Source organism: Canis lupus, chromosome X, assembly GCF_048164855.1.
Source record: "Canis lupus baileyi chromosome X, mCanLup2.hap1, whole genome shotgun sequence".
In the NCBI taxonomy this organism is placed as follows: domain Eukaryota; kingdom Metazoa; phylum Chordata; class Mammalia; order Carnivora; family Canidae; genus Canis; species Canis lupus.
The window spans coordinates 70,725,608-70,744,401 of record NC_132876.1 but is presented as its reverse complement, the minus strand read 5'-3'; positions in this window follow the sequence as shown (position 1 = coordinate 70,744,401).

The following is an 18,794-nucleotide window of genomic DNA, read 5'->3' as shown; positions in this document are numbered from 1 at the left end:
TGCCAACATATAGTATAACACCCAGAAGTTCTTTATAGATTTTGGATACTAGCCCTTTATCTGATAAGACACTTGCAAATATCTTCTCTCATTCTGTGGGTTGTCTTTTTTTTTCCTGTGGGTTGTCTTTTAGTTTTGTTGACTATTTCCTTTGCTGTGCAAAACGTTTTTATCTTGATGAAGTCTCAATAGTTCATTTTTGCCTTTATATCCCTTGCCTTTGGAGACATGTCTAGCAAGAAGTTGCTGTGGCCAAGGTCAAAGAGGTTGCTGCCTATATTCTCCTCTAGGATTTTGATGGATTCCTGTCTCCACCTTTAGGTCTTTCACCGATTTTGAGTTTATGTTTGTGTATGCTGTAGGGAAATGATCTAGTTTCACTCTTCTGAATGTGGCTGTCCAATTTTCCCAACACCATTTGTTGAAGAGATTGTCTTTTTTTCCAATGGATATTCTTTCCTGCATTCTCAAAGATTAGTTGACCATATTGTTAAGGATCCATTTCTGGGTTATCTATTCTATTCCATGGATCTATACGTCTGTTTTTGTGCCACTGAGTACCCACCTAATGAGATTTCCCACTTCAAACACCTGAGAAAACTCATTGTGTAGGAGCCCTGGAAAAACTTCTGAAAGTGTTCACCAAGCAAATGGCATTATTCCAAAGAGGGCTTGCATAAGACTGTGAAAATTCAAAACAGAGAGGCCAACTTGTCCCACCTTGACTCTTAGTGACAGATCACCTTTGATAGAAATTGGTACATCTTTTTAAATTTTTCCATGAACCCAGCATAACCACCATGCAAGGGAAGATTTCTTGACCATGCACTTGGAAAAGCCAGTGTTTTGTCCTCTCTTATCAGGTTAGAAATCCTTCAGTTTTGCCTCCAAACTATAAAGTGAAGACATTATAATGCTGCATCACAAATCCAGAGGGGTTTATTCACCCATGCAAATATTTTCATGGTGATTAGTGTAGCTATAGATAGAAAAATCCGTGCTGGATGCCTGGGTGGCTCAGTGGTTGAGCGTCTGCCTTTGGCTCAGGGCATGATGCTGGGGTCCGGAGATCAAGTCCTGCATTGGGCTCCTGTGGGGAGCCTACTTCTCCCTCTGCCTAGGTCTCTGCCTCTGTGTGTGTGTGTGTGTGTCTCTCATGAATAAGTAAATAAAATATTTTAAAAAGAAAAATCCATGCTATGTGACTGATAGTCTTTCTTCCTCATGTTCACCCTGACACTTTCTGTAGATTCTCAAACTAACCCGGTTAGAAGTCCACAATCCGCACTAGTTAACCCCAGAATACTGTCATATGCCCTTTCAGTGAGCTTGTCAGTGACTTAAGCCAACTTATCTGCCTCTAAGATACTTGGGATACTAACTAAGGACATAGCCTTCCAGAATAATAGAACTTTTCAGGAAAAGACAAAAGAACTGTTTCTGCACTGAGATTTTAACTATACCACATGTTGGTGTACCAGAGCCCATATTTCAATAAGACAGCATGGTAGTCATAAGTGTTGTTCACCAGTAATTTCTGGCTTTCCTCCTCCAAGTACATGGTAGAATTGCACTTCCCTTACCCCTTTGAAGTTAGGCATGGCTATATGATTTACTTGGCCCAATGAAAAATGAGTAGAGGAGAGGAGGGGCAAGATGGCGGAAGAGTAGGGTCTCCAAATCATCTGTCTCCACCAAATTACCTAGAAAACCTTCAAATTATCCTGAAAATCTATGAATTCGGCCTGAGAATTAAAGAGAGAACACCTGGAATGCTACAGTAAGAAGAGTTCGCGCTTCTATCAAGGTAGGAAGACAGGAAAAAAGAAATAAAGAAACAAAAGGCATCCAGGGGGAGGGGCCCCGCGAGGAGCCGGGCTGAGGCCGGGGCGAGTGTCCCCAGGACAGGAGAGCCCCGTCCCGGAGGAGCAGGAGCTGCACCGACCTTCCCGGGCGGAAAGGGGCTCGCAGGGAGTTGGAGCAGGACCCAGGAGGGCGGGGATGCCCTCGGGCTCCCGGGGACAGTAACAGCAACTGCGCGCCCAGGAGAGTGCGCCGAGCTCCCTAAGGGCTGCAGCGCGCACGGCGGGACCGGCGGGACCTGGAGCAGCTCGGAGGGGCTGCGCGGCCCCGGAAGCAGCTCGGAGGGGCTCGGGCAGAGGAAGAGGCTCTGTGCGGAGGGGCCTGCGCGGTTCCAGGAGCAGCTTGGGGGGGCTTGGGCGGCGGCTCCGCGGAGGGGGCTGCGCGGCCCGGGAGCGCGAATCCAACAGCACAGGCACCGGAGCACAGGGCGCCGGGACACAGCCCAGGATCCGGCCTCCCCCCGGGACAGGCAGAGGCCGGGAGGGCCCAGGACAGCGAGGACGCTCCTGCCCTGAGCTGAGCAGATCAGTGGCCCGCCCCGGAGCCTCCAGGCCCTGCAGACGGAGACCTCCGGAGTTCCTACCGGAGCTGAATCCAGGTTTCCAGAGCTGGCCCCGCCACTAGGGCTGTTGCTCCTGGGGCCTCACGGGGTAAACAACCCCCACTAAGCCCTTCACCGGGCAGGGGCAGAGCAGCTCCCCCAACTGCTAACACCTGAAAATCAGCACAACAGGCCCCTCCCCCAGAAGACCAGCTAGAAGGACAAGTTATAGGGGAAGCCAAGGGTCTTAAAGTACACAGAATCAGAAGATACTCCCCCGTGGTTCTTTTGTTTTGTTTTGTTTTGTTTTGCTTTTTGATTTGTTTCCTTCCCCCATCCCCCTTTTTTCTCCTTTCTTTCTTTTTCTTTCTCTTTTTCTTCTTTTTTTCGTTTTTTTCTTCCTTTTTTTTCTCTTTCTCTTTTCTTTCCTTCTTGCTCTCCTCTCTTTTTCTCCTTTTCCCAATACAACTTGCTTTTGGCCATTCTGCACTGAGCAAAATGACTAGAAGGAAAACCTCACCTCAAAAGAAAGAATCAGAAACAGTCCTCTCTCCCATACAGTTACAAAATCTGGATTACAATTCAATGCCAGAAAGCCAATTCAGAAGCACTATTACACAGCTACTGGTGGCTCTAGAAAAAAGCATAAAGGACTCAAGAGACTTCATGACTGCAGAATTTAGAGCTAATCAGGCAGAAATTAAAAATCAATTGAATGAGATGCAATCCAAACTAGAGGATCTAACGACGAGGGTTAACGAAGTGGAAGAACCAGTGAGTGACATAGAAGACAAGTTGATAGCAAAGAGGGAAACTGAGGAAAAAAGAGACAAACAATTAAAAGACCATGAAGATATATTAAGGGAAATAAACGACAGCCTGACGAAGAAAAACTTACGTTTAATTGGTGTTCCCAGGGCGCCGAAAGGGACAGAGGGCCAGAATGTGTATTTGAACAAATTCTAGCTGAAAACTTTCCTAATATGGGAAGAGAAACAGGCATTCAGATCCAGGAAATAGAGAGATCCCCCCCCAAAAAAACAATAAAAACCGTTCAACACCTCGACATTTAATAGTGAAGCTTGCAAATTCCAAAGATAAAGAGAAGATCCTTAAAGCAGCAAGAGACAAGAAATCCCTGACTTTTATGGGGAGGAGTATTAGGGTAACAGCAGACCTCTCCACAGAGACCTGGCAGGCCAAAAAGGGCTGGCAGGATATATTCAGGGTCCTAAATGAGAAGAACATGCAACCAAGAATACTTTATCCAGCAAGGCTCTCATTCAAAATGGAAGGAGAGATAAAGAGCTTCCAAGACAGGCAGCAACTAAAAGAATATGTGACCTCCAAACCAGCTCTGCAAGAAATTTTAAGGGGGACTCTTAAAATTCCCCTTTAAGAAGAAGTTCAATGGAACAATCCACAAAAACAAGGACTGAATAGATATCATGATGACACTAAACTCATATCTCTCAATAGTAACTCTGAACGTGAACGGGCTTAATGACCCCATCAAAAGGCACAGGATTTCAGACTGGATAAAAAAGCAGGACCCATCTATTTGCTGTCTACAAGAGACTCATTTGAGACAGAAGGACACCTACAGCCTGAAAATAAAAGGTTGGAGAACCATTTACCATTCGAATGGTCCTCAAAAGAAAGCAGGGGTAGCCATCCTTATATCAGATAAACTAAAATTTACCCCGAAGACTGTAGTGAGAGATGAAGAGGGACACTATCTCATACTTAAAGGATCTATTCAACAAGAGGACTTAACAATCCTCAATATATATGCCCCGAATGTGGGAGCTGCCAAATATATAAATCAATTATTAACCAAAGTGAAGAAATACTTAGATAATAATACACTTATACTTGGTGACTTCAATCTAGCTCTTTCTATACTCGATAGTTCTTCTAAGCACAACATCTCCAAAGAAACAAGAGCTTTAAATGATACACTGGACCAGATGGATTTCACAGATACCTACAGAACTTTACATCCAAACTCAACTGAATACACATTCTTCTCAAGTGCACATGGAACTTTCTCCAGAATAGACCACATACTGGGTTACAAATTGGGTCTGAACCGATACCAAAAGAATGGGATCGTCCCCTGCATATTCTCAGACCATAATGCCTTGAAATTAGAACTAAATCACAACAAGAAGTTTGGAAGGGCCTCAAACATGTGGAGGTTAAGGACCATCCTTCTAAAAGATGAAAGGGTCAACCAGGAAATTAAGGAAGAATTAAAAAGATTCATGGAAACTAATAAGAATGAAGATACAACCGTTCAAAATCTTTGGGATGCGCAAAAGCAGTCCTAAGGGGGAAATACATCGCAATACAAGCATCCATTCAAAAACTGGAAAGAACTCAAATACAAAAGCTAACCTTACACATAAAGGAGCTAGAGAAAAAACAGCAAATAGATCCTACACCCAGGAGAAGAAGGGAGTTAATAAAGATTCGAGCAGAACTCAACGAAATCGAGACCAGAAGCACTGTGGAACAGATCAACAGAACCAGGAGTTGGTTCTTTGAAAGAATTAATAAGATAGATAAACCATTAGCCAGCCTTATTAAAAGGAAGAGAGAGAAGACTCAAATTAATAAAATCATGAATGAGAAAGGAGAGATCACTACCAACACCAAGGAAATACAAACGATTTTAAAAACATATTCTGAACAGCTATACGCCAATAAATTAGGCAATCTAGAAGAAATGGACGCATTCCTGGAAAGCCACAAACTACCAAAACTGGAACAGGAAGAAATAGAAAACCTGAACAGGCCAGTAACCAGGGAGGAAATTGAAGCAGTCATCAAAAACCTCCCAAGACACAAGAGTCCAGGGCCAGATGGCTTCCCAGGGGAATTCTATCAAACGTTTAAAGAAGAAACCATACCTATTCTCCTAAAGCTGTTTGGAAAGATAGAAAGAGATGGAGTACTTCCAAATTCGTTCTATGAGGCCAGCATCACCTTAATTCCAAAACCAGACAAAGACCCGACCAAAAAGGAGAATTACAGACCAATATCCCTGATGAACATGGATGCAAAAATTCTCAACAAGATACTGGCCAATAGGATCCAACAATACATTAAGAAAATTATTCACCATGACCAAGTAGGATTTATCCCCGGGACACAAGGCTGGTTCAACACCCGTAAAACAATCAATGTGATTCATCATATCAGCAAGAGAAAAACCAAGAACCATATGATCCTCTCATTAGATGCAGAGAAAGCATTTGACAAAATACAGCATCCATTTCTGATCAAAACTCTTCAGAGTGTAGGGATAGAGGGAACATTCCTCAACATCTTAAAAGCCATCTATGAAAAGCCCACAGCAAATATCATTCTCAATGGGGAAGCACTGGGAGCCTTTCCCGTAAGATCAGGAACAAGACAGGGATGTCCACTCTCACCACTGCTATTCAACAGAGTACTGAGTCCTAGCCTCAGCAATCAGACAACAAAAAGACATTAAAGGCATTCAAATTGGCAAAGAAGAAGTCAAACTCTCCCTCTTCACCAATGACATGATACTCTACATAGAAAATCCAAAAGCCTCCACCCCAAGATTGCTAGAACTCATACAGCAATTCGGTAGCGTGGCAGGATACAAAATCAATGCCCAGAAATCAGTGGCATTTCTATACACTAACAATGAGACTGAAGAAAGAGAAATTAAGGAGTCAATCCCATTTACAATTGCACCCAAAAGCATAAGATACCTAGGAATAAACCTAACCAAAGATGTAAAGGATCTATACCCTCAAAACTATAGAACACTTCTGAAAGAAATTGAGGAAGACACAAAGAGATGGAAAAATATTCCATGCTCATGGATTGGCAGAATTAATATTGTGAAAATGTCAATGTTACCCAGGGCAGTATACACGTTTAATGCAATCCCTATCAAAATACCATGGACTTTCTTCAGAGAGTTAGAACAAATTATTTTAAGATTTGTGTGGAATCAGAAAAGATCCCGAATAGCCAGGGGAATTTTAAAAAAGAAAACCATATCTGGGGGCATCACAATGCCAGATTTCAGGTTGTACTACAAAGCTGTGGTCATCAAGACAGTGTGGTACTGGCACAAAAACAGACACATAGATCAGTGGAACAGAATAGAGAACCCAGAAGTGGACCCTGAACTTTATGGTCAACTAATATTCGATAAAGGAGGAAAGACTATCCACTGGAAGAAAGACAGTCTCTTCAATAAATGGTGCTGGGAAAATTGGACATGCACATGCAGAAGAATGAAACTAGACCACTCTCACCATACACAAAGATAAACTCAAAATGGATGAAAGATCTAAATGTGAGACAAGATTCCATCAAAATCCTAGAGAAGAACACAGGCAACACCCTTTTTGAACTCGGCCACAGTAACTTCTTGCAAGATACATCCATGAAGGCAAAAGAAACAAAAGCAAAAATGAACTATTGGGACTTCATCAAGATAAGAAGCTTTTGCACAGCAAAGGATACAGTCAACAAAACTAAAAGACAACCTACAGAATGGGAGAAGATATTTGCAAATGACATATCAGATAACGGGCTAGTTTCCAAGATCTATAAAGAACTTATTAAACTCAACACCAAAGAAACAAACAATCCAATCATGAAATGGGCAAAAGACATGAAGAGAAATCTCACAGAGGAAGACATAGACATGGCCAACATGCATATGAGAAAATGCTCTGCATCACTTGCCATCAGGGAAATACAAATCAAAACCACAATGAGATACCACCTCACACCAGTGAGAATGGGGAAAATTAACAAGGCAGGAAACAACAAATGTTGGAGAGGATGTGGAGATAGGGGAACCCTCTTACACTGTTGGTGGGAATGTGAACTGGTGCAGCCACTCTGGAAAACTGTGTGGAGGTTCCTCAAACAGTTAAAAATATACCTGCCCTACGACCCAGCAATTGCACTGTTGGGGATTTACCCCAAAGATACAAATGCAATGAAACACCGGGACACCTGCACCCCGATGTTTATAGCAGCAATGGCCACGATAGCCAAACTGTGGAAGGAGCCTCGGTGTCCATCTAAAGATGAATGGATTAAGAAGATGTGGTTTATGTATACAATGGAATATTACTCAGCTATTAGAAATGACAAATACCCACCATTTGCTTCAACGTGGATGGAACTGGAGGGTATTATGCTGAGTGAAGTAAGTCAGTCGGAGAAGGATAAACATTATATGTTCTCATTCATTTGGGGAATATAAATAATAGTGAAAGGGAATATAAGGGAAGGGAGAAGAAATGTGTGGGAAATATCAGAAAGGGAGACAGAACATAAAGACTCCTAACTCTGGGAAACAAACTAGGGGTGGTAGAAGGGGAGGAGGGCGGGGGGTGGGAGTGAATGGGTGACGGGCACTGGGGGTTATTCTGTATGTTAGTAAATTGAACACCAATAAAAAATAAATTAAAAAAAAAGAAAAAAGAAAAATGAGTAGAATTGACATAGGTCACTTCTGGGTGGAAACTTTAAGGATCAGAGAGTAATTCAGCTCTCCTCTCTTTTGATGCAACAATCATGGAAATGATTTGAGATGGAAGCTCTCTCTGTCAGCTTGGGTCTCGGATGACTATGATGAGTAGAGCCCTCAAGTGACCTGCAATAGACATGTAGCATAAGCAAGAAATAAACCTTTATCGTTTTAAGCACTAATTTCAGGGTTTGTCACTACAGCATAACCTTAACCTATCATGACTAATACAGACAAGTATTCTCTCTCAGAGATGAGAGGTTCAGGAATTTAAGGATACAGATAAAAATCTTAGGATTTCAGCTTCTCTGGTTCCATTCCTCAATAAGACCTCAGGTCTTTGGGCAAAAGACAAGGATGGAAAAATATGACTTTGGCAGAATTACTTAGCCTCAACATAGTGACTATAAGTAACCACTTCCTGTTTTGAATAACCTCAGTTTATTGGGCCAACCCAAAGGGTTATTCACAAAGTTGGACCTATGAGATGTTTGTGAATACAGGAAGGTGGTGAGTGGAACTAGACTTCCAGTTATCTTTGAGGGCCTTATCTCTCTAAACCAGCCTGAATCACCCTTGGATCATGTGGCCTGCAGCCAATAATGGTGGTACTTACCACTCTAGTTCTTATTTTCTCTTTCAGCTTTCCCCAATTTTCTATTCTGACTTTGTCTTCCATTTCAAGTCTTATTCTTCTACTTTGGACTTGACTTCCCTAAGGTTTTTGACCCTTGGTATTTACTCATTAGCTCCTGCCACTCCTGGACACCACAAAATAACAGCAGCCACAGAATCTTCCATTACTAAGCACCTATTATGTTCCAGACACTGTATAAGTGTTACCTCATTTAATTTAATTCTCAAAACAGCTCCTCCCAAAAGTAGGTATTGCCAGACTTTCCATTCTACAAATCAGAAAAAATGAGCCTCAGAGAGAATAAATCAGCTAATGAATGGTAATCCCAGAATTCCAACTAATTGTATCTACCAAATCTACCAAATCTACCTAATTGTATACCGTGACCTAAGTCATGGTTTACCAACTTTACAACCATTCAGCTCTGGCCCTTTGAACTTAAACTATAGCAGCTATCCAACCACTGCCTAGCTTTCCAAAGGGGCACATGCCAGCTCTCACAAAAGAATCAGACACTATGGACACTTAGGACACTTTAAATAATCGATGTTGTCCTTATCAATAACTTCTGGACTGACTTTCCCAGCCCTTCCAGGACCAGGGGGCAATAGCAAAGCTGGATCATATTACCATTTATTCTCCAAACCTTACCACCAAAGTCCCCTGATCTGGGAAAGTCCAAGGCATCTCTGAGGCATCACCTTTGAGCCCAACCAAAATTATATGCCTGAAAGGCTGAAAATCCTATTCATGGGCTTGGGCTTGTCGAGCAGCTTCACAAGCCATCTAGGAAATATTTAAGGACTTGGTGAAATTGAAATTGAGGCTCACAACTCACCAATCTGTTTTTCCAGGCTGTTTCTGTGATCTATGCCATCTGAGATAGGCTTCCCAGTAGGGACAAGGAACAATCCTATCACAAGAGGCCTCTGAATGCTGGTATAGGGTACTTCACTTGTTCTTGTTCTTCTAGGAAGATGATTACAGCTAAGATAAACTCTACAGGATGAGAACAGAAGCTGCTCAACAGCAAAGCTGCTTCAGATGCCTATATGCCTTACCTCAAGGGGACTCTGGACAATCCCTGATCACAAGGTTAAAACATCACATTCTGAAGCAGCTTCCCCTCAGCCCACACCACTGCAGTTGACCCCCTTCCTTAGAGATTTAAGTCGCAGTTCACCACCTCATTGTGAGTTATTCCTTCCTGAGATGCTGTGGCCCCAAAGACACAAGAGAAGCTATGTGACAAGATAAAGGCTCATTAGTAGATATACGTAAACCATCAGAATAAGGTCCATGGCTTCCCAGAATATCTTTCAAATACTAGAAAAATAGGAGGTGAAAGGGGCCACTCTACCAGAAGACCATAGCCTATCCTATCAGGGGAAGAGTTCAGACATCTCAACCATTATACAGCTCTAGTTGTGCCTCCACAGACTTCTGGGGGCCAAAGATCAGCCTTGAGACTTACATGACATTGGCATTCATGGGAGTTTACAAATCCAGGAGGCTATTGGGGCTATCAAAGTTCCCCCATTGAGATCATTGCAACCCTTTCTGATAGGAGATGCTTAACCCATGATTTATGTTAAGCCTTGTCTCCCTCCCAGAGCCATATGGCCTTACAGTGGTGGTAGGTGCTCTTACCATGGTGGTATATTTTCCCTTGCTCCAAATTTTCTTCTATCCCAGCCACTGCTGCTTTGTTAAGCAGGAAGTTGAAAATTTGTAGGTTTGACACACACAAATTTGTAGGTTTGACAATTTTCAAAGCCCTCTCTGTCCACATTAGGTTATTTATCACCTACCACTCACAACCAGAGTATATGCTGAGTGCAACAGCAGAATCATAGAAGGTACCTTCCAGGGTAGACATTACAACTACTATTGGAAGCTCCACCTGCCTCCTAACCATAAATCCAATATCTAAGAACTCTTTGTCTCTCTTCACTCAGAGCATCTGGCCTTCTAATTATGGACTTCACTCTCTCCTTCCTGAAACCACAGACTACCATCACAGCTACAAACCACCCAGGAAAATCTAACAGAAATTCTGTATGATACAGCAAGAAACTATATTAGGCACCAAACATTAGCCAAGGCTCGGCTTGAGGAGGCAGAAGATATCCATTCAAAAGACTAAAGATTAAAAAAAAGACTAAAGATGAGGTCCTCTATGGCACTGAATCAGATATGACTTTGTGTAAAGCATCCATTGTGCAAGTCCCTCTGTACCTACTACATTTTTGGAGATGGTTCTTTTAAAGATGTATGTGGAGTAAGGCTGTGGTAGTCTAAGATGGGGGCCAAAGAAAACCTTCCCAACTCTCTGAAAGGCTTATGCTTCTGTGGAGGCCCTGAGAGAGGCTTTGACCATTCTTAAGAAACCCCAACGAAGAAGGGCCAGTTTGATTAGAAAGCAGTAGCTATAAATTTCTAAGTGTGATATGCAATCCTCATGGTTGCACAGGTTTAATATTCTAGAAATTAGGCATTATGGTGATTGGCATTTTCTTATTTTTCTTCCTCCATCCTGAAAGTCTTTCTCTTGATTGGTCTAGAAATGGTGATCTAAAGACCATGCAGACCATTCAGAATTGGAATCTATCCATGAGAATAATTGCTTAGAATACTCATGGAAGGAAGGTCAGGGAGAGTGTTAAGATTATCATGAAGGTGGTCCATCACATTTGGTTTAGGAGGAAATTGGATATATATTCTACTTAGTGATTGAAGGTTTAATCCATTCATATTTAATGTTATAATTTTTTATAAATTTATTTTTTATTGGTGTTCAATTTGCCAACATATAGAATAACACCCAGTGCTCATCCCATCAAGTGCCCCCCAATATAATAGAATTCATGTCTATCATTTTGCTATTTGTTTTCTCTCTGTCTTACATCTTTTTTTGTTCCTCTGTTCTTTTATTACTTCCTTCTGTTGTATTAAATATATATTTTCTAGTCTACCATTTAAGTTCCTTTGTTGTTATTGTTTTATTAAATGTTTGAGTCTTTTTTTAATGATCACTCTGGAGGTTACAAAATGCATCTTAACTTAAACAATCTAGTTCAGATTAATACTAACTTAATTCCAGCAGTATATAGAAACTGTACATTCCAAGGGCACCTGGGTGGCTCAGTCAATTAAGCAACTGACTAGATTTCGGCTCATGTCATGATTTCAGGTCCTGGGGTTGAGCACCGTGTCAGTTTCTATGCTCAGCATGGAGTCTGCTTCAAGATTCTCTCCCTCTGGCCTTCCCCCCATTCTCTTTGTCTCTCTCTCTCTCTCTCTTTCTCTCTCTCAAATAAATAAACCTTTTAAAAAACCAAACTGTGTATTCCAGTATAGCTTTCTTCTAATCCCTCTTTTGTGCCATTATTGTCATTCTTTTTTGAAAGATTTTGTTAGTTTATTTGAGAGAGAGAACATCAGCTGGGAGGAGGGGCAGAGGGAGAAGGAGAAGCAGGCTCCTCACTGAGCAGGGAGCTGGACTTGGAGCTGAGGGTGGATACATACAGAGCTTAATCTCAGGAACCTGAGATCATGACCTGAGCCAAAGGCAGACACTTAACCAACTAAGCCACCCAGGCACCCTTGTCATTACTTTTTTATACACTATAATTTCATTGACACGATTTTGTTATTATTGTTTTATGCATTCACCTTTTAAATTAGGAAAAGAAAAAAATAAAATCATATATTTTATACTGACTTTATATTTATCTATTCAATTGCCTTCACCATTGCTCTTTATTTCTTCATATAGACCCCAGTTACCATCTAGTGTCTTTTCTTTTCGGTTTGAAGGAATAATTCCTTTTGGTATTTCTTGTAGTGCATGGCTACTGGTGACAGATTATTTCAGTATTTGCTTATCTGGGAATAGGTTTGTCTTTTATTTTTGAAAGATACTACTACTGAATATAGAATTATTGATTCACAATTTTTCCTTTTTCTTTTTTTTACTTCTTTCATTTAAATTCAATTAGATAACATATAGAGCGTTATTAGTTTCAGATATAGAGTTCAGTAATCCATCAATTGCATATAACACCCAGTGTTCATTACATCATGTGCCCTCCTTAATGCACATTACCCAGTTACTCCATTGCCCCTCCCCTCCAGTGACTCTGTTTCCCATAGTTAAGAGTCTCTAATGGTTTGTCTCCCTCTCTGATTTCATCTTATTTTATATTTCCCTACCTTCTCCTCTGATCCTCTGTTTTGTTTCTTAAATTCCACATATGAGCAAAACCATATGATAATTGTCTTTCTCTGATTGACTTATTTTGCTCAGAGTAACATTCTCTAGTTCCATCCATCTTGATGTAAATGGTAAGAATTCATCTTTTTGGTGGCTAATATTCCATTATATATATTTCTTTCAACCCTTTAAATACGCTATCACACTGTCTTCTGGTTTTCTTTGTTTCTGATGAAAAGTCAGGGATCATTTGTATGTCATTTTTCTCTTTCTGCTTTTAAGTTTTTCTCTTTGGTTTTGGCTTTCATCAATGTGATTGTAATGTGCCTAGATGTGGGTCTCTCTGTATTTCTTATATTTGGAGGTCATTTGGAGGCTTTCTTGGATATGTAGATTAGTATTTATGATCAAATTTGGGAAATTTTCAGCTATTATTTATTAAAATATTTCTCTGCCCTTTTCTCTTTCTCCCCTCCTTCTCATTATGCATATGTTGGCATATTTGATGGTGTCCCCCAGTCCCCTAGGTGCTATTCATATTTCTTCATTCTTTTTTTTTTTACTACCTTTCAGAGTAGATAATCTCAATCAACTTATGTTCAAGAGCACTAATTCTTTCTTTCACCAGCTCAAATCTGTATGCACTTAGCAACATATTGTCAACATATGTGAAGCAAAACCCATCAAAAACAGGATCTAATTGACATCTATGGAATATTGTATACAACAATAGCATAATACATATTTTTCTCAAGTTTACCAAGATAGAGCACATTATGGGGCCATAAAATACACCTTAACATATTTAAACTAATAGAAATTATACAAAACATGTTTTCTTTTTCTTTTTTAAAAGATTGTATTTATTTATTCATGAAAGACACACAGAGAAAGAGGCAGAGACACAGGCAGAGGGAGAAGCAGGCTCCATGCAGGGAGCCCAATGTGGGACTTGATCCTGGATCCCAGGATCATGCCCTGAGCCAAAGGCAGACACTCAACCGCTGAGCCACCCAGGCATCCCACAAAACATGTTTTCAAATTACAAAGAAATTAAACTAGTAATCAATAACATAAAGATATCTGGAAAATCCCCAAATATTTAACAACATACCTCTAAAAAAGATGTCTCAAAAGAAATTTTGAAATATGAAAATATAATTTGTCAAAATTTGTGGGATACAGAAAAAGTGCTTAGAAGGAATACTTTGGCATTGAATGCAAACATTAGGGAAAAAGTAAGATTTAAATTGAATAACCTAAGTTTCTAGCTTAGGCCAATTGATGTTTGACAAGGGTGCAAAGGCAATTCAATGAAGGAAGAATTGTTTTCAACAAATGGTGCTGGAACAATTGTATAAATGTACAATTAAAAACTAAAGTAAAGGGGATCCCTGGGTGGCGCAGCGGTTTGGCGCCTGCCTTTGGCCCAGGGTGTGATCCTGGAGACCCGGGATCGAGTCCCACGTCGGGCTCCCGGTGCATGGAGCCTGCTTCTCCCTCTGCCTGTGTCTCTGCCTCTCTCTCTCTCTCTCTCTCTGTGACTATCATAAATAAATTAAAAAAAAAAAACCTGAAGTAAAATAAGACAAAAAATTGGGATCCCTGGGTGGCGCAGCGGTTTGGCGCCTGCCTTTGGCCCAGGGCGCGATCCTAGAGACCCGGGATTGAATCCCACATCGGGCTCCCGGTGCATGGAGCCTGCTTCTCCCTCTGCCTGTGTCTCTGCCTCTCTCTCTCTCTCTGTGACTATCATAAATAAATTAAAAAAAAATAAGACAAAAAATTTAACCTAAACCCCATATCTTATGGAAAAAATAACTCAAAATGGAAAATAAACCTAAATGCAAAATTTTAAATTATACAACTTAGAAAAAAACATAGGATAAAATCTTTGTGACCCAGTGGAAGTAGAGTTCTTAGATATGACACCAACTAGGATCCATTAGGAGGAAGTTGATAACCTATATTTCATAAAAATTAAAAGTTTTTGCTCTGCAAAAGAAACTATTAAAAGAAAATACAAGCTACAGGCTTGAAAAAATATTTGCAAACTAAATATCCAACAAAGTCCTTATATCTAGGATATGTAACAAACTCTCAAAACTCAACAGTAAGAAAACAACTCAATCAAAAAATCTTTAAAAGACTTCAACTGAAGTGGATATATGAAAGGCAAATAAGCTTTAAAAAGATAGTTGATATTTTTAGAGAAAAGCAAATTAAAAACATGATGAAATACCAATTATATATCTATTAGAATGGCTAAAATAAAAATATGTACACTGACAATATCAACTATTGGCAAGGATGTGGAGGCAGTAGTACATACATTGCTTATGGGAATGAAAAATGGTACAATTATTTTGTAAAACAGTGTGGCGATTTCTTCAAATGTTAAACATACACTTACCATACAACACATTGCCTTAGTCCGTTTGGGTGGCTGTAACAAAAATAGCATAGACTAGGGGCACCTGGGTGGCTCAGTGGTTGAGGGTCTGCCTTTGGCTCAGGTCGTGATCCTAAGGTCCTGGGATCGGGTCCTGCATCAGGCTCCCCACAGGGAGTCTGCTTTTTCTTTTGCTTATGTCTCTGCCTCCCTCTGTGTCTCTCATGAATAAATAAATAAAATCGTTTTTTAAAAAAACAGCATACACTAGATGATTTGAATAGCAAATATTTATTGCTCATAGTTCTGGAGGTTGGAAAGTCCAAGAACAAGGTGCTGGCAGATGTGGTGTCTAGTGAGAGCTCACTTCCTGATTCTTAGAAGGCTGTTTGTCTTCTCAGGGTATCTTCACATGGAAGAAGAGTGAAGGAGCTCTCTGGGGTCACTTTTATAAGCACACTAGTCTCATTTATAAGAGTTAAATCCTCATAATCACATCCCAAAATGTCCTCCTCCAAATTCCACCACAATGTAGATTAGGTTTCAACAAATATATTTTAAGGAACACAAAAACTTAGTCTATGACACCCAGTAACTCCACCCCTGAATATTTCCTCTAAGGAATTGAAAACATACATCCACATAAAAAAATCTGTGCAGAAATGGTCGTAGCAGCATTATTCATCATAGCGGGAAAGTGGTAACCCAAATAACCAAAATGCCCTTCAATAGATAAACAGTTAAACTTTGGTACATCCATGCCATGGAATACTACTCAGCAATAAGATGGTACAAACTATGAGTATACTATTGATGCATTAGATGTAGTCATGTTGAATGAAAAAAAAAATCTCAAAAGGTTACATTCTGGGGCACCTGAGTGGCTCAGTTGGTTAGGCATCTGCCTTCAGCTCAGGTCATGATCCAAGGGTCCTGGGATTGAGCCCCACATTGGGCTCCCTGATCAGTAGAGAGCCTTCTCCTCCCTCCTGCTGTGCTCTCTCTCACTCTCTCTCACAATCTCTCTGTCTCTCAAATAAATAAATGAAGTCTGATAAAACTATAGTGATAGAGAACAGATTAGTGCTTGTCAGTACAAAAAGACAACATGAGGGAGGTTTTTTTTGGAAAATGGAACTTATCTGGTTCTTGATTGGGGAGGTGGTCATATAAATCAGTATATGCATTAAAATTCAGAACTGTATGCCAAAGTAGTTGATTTTACTGTATGTTACTTTTTAAAGTTAATAAACTTAATTTTTGAACATTAGGATCACAGTAAAATTGATTAGAAAATACTGAGAATTCCCATATACCCCCTGTCCCAACACACGCATAATTTTCCTCACTATCAATAATCTACATCACAGTGGTACCTTTGTTTCAATCAATAAAACTACATTAACACATTATTATCAACAAAGTCCATAACATACATTAGGATTCACTCTTAGTGTTGTAGATTCTATGTGTCAGGATAAATATATAATAACATATATTCATCATTGTAGCAGCATACAGAATAGTTTCACAACCCTAAAAAAACCTCTGTTCTCTGCTTATTTACCCCTCACTTCCTCTAACTCCTGGAAATCACTAATATTTTTAATGTCTTCATAACTTTACTTTTTCTAGAAAATCATACAGATGGGATTATATAGTAGCAGTCTTTTCAAAGTGGCTTCCTCATTTAGTAATATGCATTTATGTTTCCTTCATGTCTTTTTATGGATTGATATCTATTTCCTTTTTGTGCTTAATAATATTTTATGCCTGGATGTGCCATGGTTTATTTATATATTTATCTACAAAAAGACATCTTGGTTCTTTCCATGTATTGGAAATTATAAATAAAACTGCTATAAACATTTGTGCAGGTTTTTGCATGGACTTAAATTTTCAATTCAGATAAATATGCAATTACTAGATCATATGGTAAATGTATGTTTAGTTTTGTAAGAAACTGCCAAACTATCTTCCAAAGAACTATACCATTTTGCATTCTCAACAGTGAAGGAGAGATCATGTTGCTCCAGATTTGGTGTTGTCAGTATTTTGGATTTTGACCATTCTAATAGCTGAGTGGTGATATCTCATTATTGTTTTAATTGGCAATCCCTAATGACATATGTACTGTTAGTCCTCCAACTTTGTTCTTCAATATTGAGTTGGCTAGTCTGCTCTTCTGAATCTCCATATAAATTTTAAAATCAATTTGTCTCTATCCACAAAATAACTTGATGGAATTTTGATTTGGATTCTATTCAACCTACAGATCAAGTTGGAAAGAACTGACATCTTGACAATAGTCAGTCTTCCTATCCATAAGCACAGAATACCTTTCCATTCATTTAATTCTTCTTTGCTATCTTTCTTAGAGTGTTGTAGTTTTCCTCATCTAGATCCTGTGCATATTTTGTTAGGTTTATAAAGATGTACTTCATTCTTTGTGCTAATGTAAGTGTTAATGTGCTTTTAATTTCAAATTCCACTTGTTCACTGTTGCTATAAAGAAAAAGAATTGATTTTTGTGTATTAACCTTATATACTGCAACCTTGCTATAATTACTTACTAGTTCTAGGAGGTTTTATTTTGTTAACTCTTTTTAAAAAATATTTTATTTATTTATTCATGAGAGACACACAGAGAGAGTCAGAGACATAGGCAGAGGGCGAGGCAGGCTCCCTGCGGGGAGCCCAATGCAGGACTTGATCCCAGGACCCTGGGATCATGCCCTGAGCCAAAAGCAGACGCTCAACCACTAAGCCACCCAGGTGCCCCTATTTTGTTAATGCTTTCATATTCTCAACATAAACAATAATTTCATCTGTGAACACAGACAGTTTTCTGTCTTCCTTCCTGACCTATATACCTTTGATTTCCTTTTCTTGTCTTATTATATTAAGTAGGACTTCCAGTACAATGTTGAAAAGTAGTGGTGAGAGGGTCACACCCTTGCCTCATTCCTGATCCTGGTGGGAAAGCTTCAAATTTCTCACCATTATGTACAATGTTAACTATAGGTTTTTTGTAGACATTCTTTATCAAATTGCAGAAGTTCCCCTCTAATATTAGTGTGCTGCGTTTTTATCATGAAGTGTTTAATTTTATCAAATGCTTTTCTGTACCTATTGATATAATCAGGTGATTTTTTTCTTCTTTAGCATGTTGTTGTGATAGATTACATTAATAGATTTTTGAATGTTAAATGAACTTTGCATACCTGGGATAAATCCCACTCAGTCAAATCATTTTTCTCTTCATGCTTTCAAAATTTTCTCTGTCTTTAACTTTCCACAATTTCATTATAATGAGTCACAATAATTTGTTGGTTAATTTTGCTTTAGGGTACTTTGAGCTTCTTGTATCTGGATGTCCATATTCCTCTCAAGATTGTGGAAACTTTCAGCCAATGTTTCTTTAAATGAGGCTTCTGTCCCCTTCCCCCTCTTTATTCTGATTCTAGGAACCCTAAAATGCATGTATGTTCACTCAAAGGTATACAATAGGTCCTGTATGCTTTCTTTATTCTTTGTTGTTGTTGTTCCCTTAACTGGCTAATTTCAAATGACCTGTCTTTAAGTTCACCAATTATCTCTTCTGCATGA